Source organism: Frieseomelitta varia, unplaced genomic scaffold, assembly GCF_011392965.1.
Source record: "Frieseomelitta varia isolate USP_RPSP 00005682 unplaced genomic scaffold, Fvar_1.2 scaffold_380, whole genome shotgun sequence".
Classification (NCBI taxonomy): domain Eukaryota; kingdom Metazoa; phylum Arthropoda; class Insecta; order Hymenoptera; family Apidae; genus Frieseomelitta; species Frieseomelitta varia.
Window position 1 is genome coordinate 323244 of NW_025110124.1, and position 6590 is coordinate 329833.

The window sequence follows — 6590 nt, forward strand, 5'->3', positions numbered from 1 at the left end:
TCGAAATATCGATCGCACTGGATCCACGTATTTATTAATTAATGGAACGGTGTTTGAACTCTGTGCTTCTGTTTTATTCACCTCTTGGGGGAGGTTTCAAGAGTTTTCAATTTATCTGATTCACAGAAAATTTTGAGAAAGAACACTTTGTCGCTGTGTATCAGAAATTTTCCGCGAGCAAAAGAAAGAGAAATTTTCCGCGATTCGACCTTTTTAATTTAACCGTGTCTTCAAGATAAATCTTCTTTGTTGAAACGTTTCATTCTCGTGTGTCGATTCGTTTCACACAAACGCAGAGTGTGCTACGCGCGTCGAGAATATTTATCGTCCGAGTATCGTTCGTCTGTACTTTCGAGCCGATTAAATATCGAAATACCACTTTTGTTCGAGGCCATTCAAAGAAACGAAGGAAATGGATTTCCCTCGTACGCCACGTGCGTGTCCGTGTGCGTGTTCTCGCGTGAGCGACAAACGGCGGCCATGCTTGATGACTGCAGAGGCTCCTCTGGCTCTCCGTATCATAAAAGGCCCACCCCCGGAACGCTTTCATTTCCACCGGTTTCAGATTACAGCCATGCAGCCAAAGTACTTTCTTCTTCGCTGCGATCGTTCCTTCCGCGAACACTGAAAATACTTGCTAACGTGCCTGGCAATACGATTTTTCACGAATGACCCGCTTTCGTCTCCTTTCTTCTTTCTTCTTCGTACACACGCCGAGATTTTTCTATCAGCTTCCAAACTGGAAGATATGCGAATATCTTGTAGAGGTGCTCGTTGTTTTTCTTTTTTTTTTTTTTTCTAAATCAGAATCGTTGATTCCTTTTAGTATTAGTATTAATATTAGTATTAGTATTATTTTTAGTATTATTTAGTGTTATTTGACTATTATTTTAGTATTATTTAGTATTATTTTAATATTTTAATATTATTTTATTATTATTTTAGTATTATTTTAATATTTTAATATTATTTTACTATTATTTTAGTATTATTTTAATATTTTAATATTATTTTACTATTATTTTAATATAGTATTATTTTAATATTTTAATACTATTTTACTATTATTTTAGTATTATTTAGTATTATTTTAATATTTATTATTTTTAGTATTTATTTAGTATTTATTTAGTATTATTTAGTATTATTTAGTATTAGTAGTATTATTTTTAGTATTTTAGAAATACATATAGAATTTTACTCGTTGTATTTTACCGTGTGTTATAAATTTGAATTTACAAGCTTGTATCAAACGATGCTAAATTGAGTGCAGTGCTAGAATATCCCTTTCTCTGTGTTACGAAACCCAACAGTATACAAAATATTTAAGATATTCGAATGGAACAGTTCTGTACAAAACTAAGATACCAAGCCTTTTATCAACTTTGACGATAATAAACTTTTATCACTCGCCGTGCAAATTCCCTTTGCCAAGTGGAGTATCTTCATTTTTTCGATTAGAGGAACAAAGTGGATGGTGTTTCGAATTGGAAAAACAGGGACTTAGGTCCACCAAATGAGACAGAGTCGAAGTGTTCGGGTTATGCACTGGTCGAGCTTTACAAGGTTCGGTCACCGGATTTATTAAACCGCATAATTCGTGCGTTTTCTGTTCCATCGCGGCGAGGGAATAAACTCGATACCGGTTTGTGAAAGCCCGTTGATCTTTCTCGCCCTTAGCGGAGGGGTTGGTTTATGCCATTGCGCCTCGCCGTGTCTTCCCAGCGACGCGATAAGCAAAATTTATGGCGAAAAGTGCGCGGTGCCATCTCCGTGTGATTTTTAGCCCTCGTTAGCCCTAGAAACCAGAATCTCTCGTTTCTCCGAATTCGACGAATAGGCGAATTTTATGGGTTTGTCGCGAACAATTATAATCTTTCGTGGCAACGTTTTTATTAACGTTTCATTCGTAGAAAGTGAAAGTGATTCAGAGATCGCTCACCCTATCATTGAACTGGCGAAGTTTTATGCAAATTCACACACACACACGCACACACACGCAGAAAATTAAAAGAACAGAAAGCACAATATTCCTTTCCATCGTGTAATTCTGCATTTTCAAATTTCCAATTCAAACACAAACACCAAACTCGACAGATACATGTCTTTTGCACGTGCAATCAATTGTTGAAGCATCTCGTTTAAAGAACAAATGCAATTAATGCGCGAGATACATTGCAATTTACTCAGACATTCGTTGACAGATGGAGATGTGGCGTATGTCTTTTCTTTTTTCTTTTCGCAACTTCCACTTTTCTACGGTGCGGTACGCGCGGATCCCTGTGTCTCTCGTTCGCAGATCTCAGACGTCTATCCGTCGTCCTTGTTTCATTCCGCGTGTCTTTTTGTCACTCTTGATGCTCCTCTTCATATCGAGTTCATCCCTCTATCTCTCTCTCTGTCTCTCCTTGTCAGATCTCGGTGGTTGGAACTATCTTCCAGACCCCGAGACCATTTCACTGCGTCGTCGTGCTCGACGTAGTTCTCTGGCGCTGTGTCGGCGTGAAACACCCTGTTGCAAAACAGCCAGACCTTCCTCGCCTTCGAGGTGAGACCCGGGGGAAGATATACGCCTGGTACAACACACACACACACGCACACACACATACACACATATATCTATGTACATATGTAAACCTCTGTTCCTAGTGCTACGTGGTCCGTTCGTAGTGAAGGCTGCGCGAAATTTTGGCCGGGTTAGGGATAACGAACAAGTGGCGCGATATATAGTTCTTCGAGTAAAATATTGATGGGTTATGCTAACGATAATTAATGTCGTGTTCTGACTACTGTGGAAAATGTTATTTTATTTAAGGGGGTGTTCTAGCGTGAACTTTTGAAAAGAAATCGATTTTTTTCTTAAAGGACACAATTTGAGAAATGCATCTCCGTAACCTTACACGTTACGAACTCCTGAAATTAACGAAGTTATGGTTGTTTGAAGGACGCAACGGGACCAGCTAAATTTTAGAGGCATTTTTCTGGAAACTATGTTTTTTTTTTTTTTTTTTTTAAATTTAGCGTCGCATCGACTACGAGGTCTTTAGCGACGTGTCAAAATTGACTCTTTATAACTGGTCTAGTAGTTGGATCTCCTTTAGGTAGTTGATAACGTTTTTTTGTTGTTTCTGGCAGGTTTTGTTGTTTTCGTTTAATCCATATTTACTTCTTATGCTTCGGTATTTTCTGCATTCATGTAGTAGGTGCTGGGTGGTGGTACTTGTAGGTTGCAGGTGTTGCAGAAAGGAGGTTCTGTTTTGGTATAGTAGTGTGTGATCTTGGAGTGTCCTATTCGCAGCCTGGTCATAGCTATCCTTTCTTTTCTGCTTAGATTATTATTTGGTATTTTTTATATACAATAGAAATAGTGTGCTATGTCCTGTATTTTGGTTCTATTTGTCGTAGTCCAAATTCTGCTCCATTCTTCTCTTTGGCTCGTTGAAGCTAGAAGGTCTTGGTGTGGGATTGGGATGTTGGTTTCTTTTGTTTGGTCGATTGTTGATTCTTTGGCTAAGGAGTAGGATTCCCTGGTGTGACGGGATCCAGGTGATTATTATATGTTTGTGGTCATTAAACTATGTTTTCGTTTGTCCATGATATCTCAAAATCTGCTCGACCAATTGACTCAAAATTTTAAGCACGCGTTTTAGTACACGTGTGACTATAGCCCCTACCGGAATCAACCAAAGAATTTTATTTCTTATATTTTTTTTAGGCTACCGAAGTTTGGACAAAATCATGCAAAAATCGATAATCGAACTTCAAGGTATCGCCACTCTTTTAATTACCGACTTTCTTCTTTTGTTTTGATAGCTGCTATAGCCAAACTCATACTAATTAAGGGACATTTCACGTTCTTTTTTTATTTCCGACAAGCAGAATGGCCGGAATCATGGTCCCCGTGAGACGACCTTTTTTTTTAAAAGCGACTACGTTTGAGAGTATTGCAGTGCCGCTAATTTTAACTTTTTTTGTCCCGAAAAATTTTAAAACGTCGTACGAAATAAACCTTGTCTATTTGATTGCAAAAGGTAGAATAGTTTCTTTGCAAAAAATTCCCTAACAAAGTTAAAGAAACACGCACCTCACACTAGAATACCCCAGTTAAGAGTTGATAAGAGTTTTAATCTGTAATATAATTTAACAATAAGCAAATGTCAATACACATTTAACTAGAATGTTAAATGTCATGGCAAGTTAAATTATTGTTATTAGATGGCAATGTTTATTAAATTTGAAAGAAATTTGACGTTACATATAGGGTAATAATATTTTAATGTTTTCGAAGAAACTTTATCGAACTTAATCCACCATTAATCTTAGCAATTGCAAAATTATCAGTTCATTTTGCTTTTATATATATATATATATATATATATATAGTATATTACACGAGTTGTTGCATGGTTTTCTGTCTGGTAAATTGAAAGATGTAATCTCCGCTAATTTCTGCTAATCTAATCTAGATTCTGTTCCTTCAGTCGTGTTCCGTAGTTTGGCGATGTTATTTAAATGGAAGATTTTAATATTTCTTAATGTTCTTAGATTCTCTCTTTCTAATCGACCGTTAATATCTCTTAATAGTTACCAAATCACATTGTGTAACTTTCTAGTCTCGAAAATAGAAAGATGTTATCTAATATATATTATTATTATATATTTAAGATATATAATATACATATAATATTTAATATATAATAATAATATATAAGATATATATAATATATAATATATAATATATCTAAGATATTATTTTCGGCGAGGTTTTAGTATTTTTTAATAATTAATATTTATATTAAATGTATTAATTATGTTAATTATAATATATTAAATATATTAATTATATTAATTATAATATATTAAATATATTAACTATGTTAATTATAATATATTAAATATATTAATTATAATATGTTAAATATATTAAATATATTAATCATAATATGTTAAATATATTAATTATAATATTTTTTAACATTTTTAATATTTTTAATATTTTAATATTAATATTTTTGAATATTCTTAGATTTGTCCGTCTCAACAATTGCAACAATTATCAGTCTCCTTATTTCGTCATTTAGTCGAGACGATCGACGAGAAACAATTTAATTCCCCCCAAAAAAATTTCATCTCGTCACCGATTATTTTTCTCTCAATTATTGTCACTCGTTTCCTTCGCTCAAATCAAATATTCTGTTTTCTCTGCAACGTTACACGCCGCGGTTCGTCCGTCTCGTTTCGCTCGTTTCAAATCCCAACACGAGTTCAAACAGTTCACAAGTTCGAGGACACACGTTTAACGATAGAATTTCCTTGGTAATTGATTTGTCTATCACGCTCGTCTCCGGGACTCGTTGTTTCGCAGCCAGTGGCAATAGACTCGATGTAATCAGACCGGGCGGTTCGAGGGGATAAGTGGGCAAGGATTAGTTGTCCGGTTAGCAGTAATGGACTTTCCATACTCAGGCGGCGTAGTCAAGGAAATTAATGACCCTTGGACCCAAGGAAGGGCGTCCTTCCTTATTGCAGAAGCCTCGGGAATTCGGCGGCCATTACGAACGAACTTCTTCATCACCGAACCACCGATCATCACCGATAGTTTGCGCAACTCTTTTTTTTTTTTTTTTCTCTCTGGAATTCCGCGCTTTATATTCGCGCCCCCCCCCCTTTTTTTTTATTTTTTCGTCCTGCGTACTGTGTTTCGTACACAACACTTGAATTTAATGTCTATCGACATTGGCTTCTTGATCGCGACGCGATTGTGAAGTATCTGAATTGAAACTCTCTGATCAATTTAGAGAATTACGACAACGACAACGACAGCGGTTCATCGACTCGTGAATTTCGTTTGCAATTCTTCTCCGCGAGATGGAACTCTAGAGATTTATCTTTAAAAATTCCAAATTTTCCAGAACTTTAGAGAAATTTATTATTTATAATCTATTTATTATTTATAATTTACTTATTATTTATAATCGTATAATATTAATACTTTAAGAAATACGTAAAAATGAAGAAATTGAAATTTCACAGGGAATTTTAAAAGAAAATATTTTATTCATCTCGTAAAGACATTTTATATAAGCTATATTGCATTGTCAATTTCTTTACTTGTTTTTCCTTCTTTTTTTTTTCTTGAATATGTACTTAATCGAGTTGATAAACGAGCGATTGAAAATTTAAAAAAAGGTGTTGGTCTTGAGACTTTCGAGCGGTGAGTTGTATATGCCGTGTTTGTTCCGACGGCTCTCTCGGTCATTCAACAAAAACCGACTGAAATGGTTCTCGAGCTTGATCTACATTTCCGAGTCCCTCCGCCCTTCGAGCCAGCGAATTTCTTGCCTCGATTTCGAAGCGCTGCAGACCGTCGAATCGTTGCTCCGCACTCGGGAACACTGAAGAAAGATCCACCCAACCGTCGTTGCTTTGATCAAAACCGCGAGCATGTCCATTCATGGATTCGACCAAAAAAACACAGAACTTTCGTTACCAAATTCAATATTCTGAAACTGTGTAAAGAAATCTGTGGAGCAATTTCCCGCAAAGTGCAGATATCAAGATACCAAAGTCGAACAACTTTAGAAAATTAA

At 35.6% G+C, this 6590-nt stretch overlaps 1 protein-coding gene across 6 annotated transcripts in view; it reads left to right on the forward strand.

Annotated features, from left to right (window-relative positions):
* Window positions 1-6590, forward strand: part of LOC122531276 — a 142882-nt gene that overhangs the window by 6345 nt on the left and 129947 nt on the right. The gene's annotated exons all lie outside the window — the stretch shown is intronic.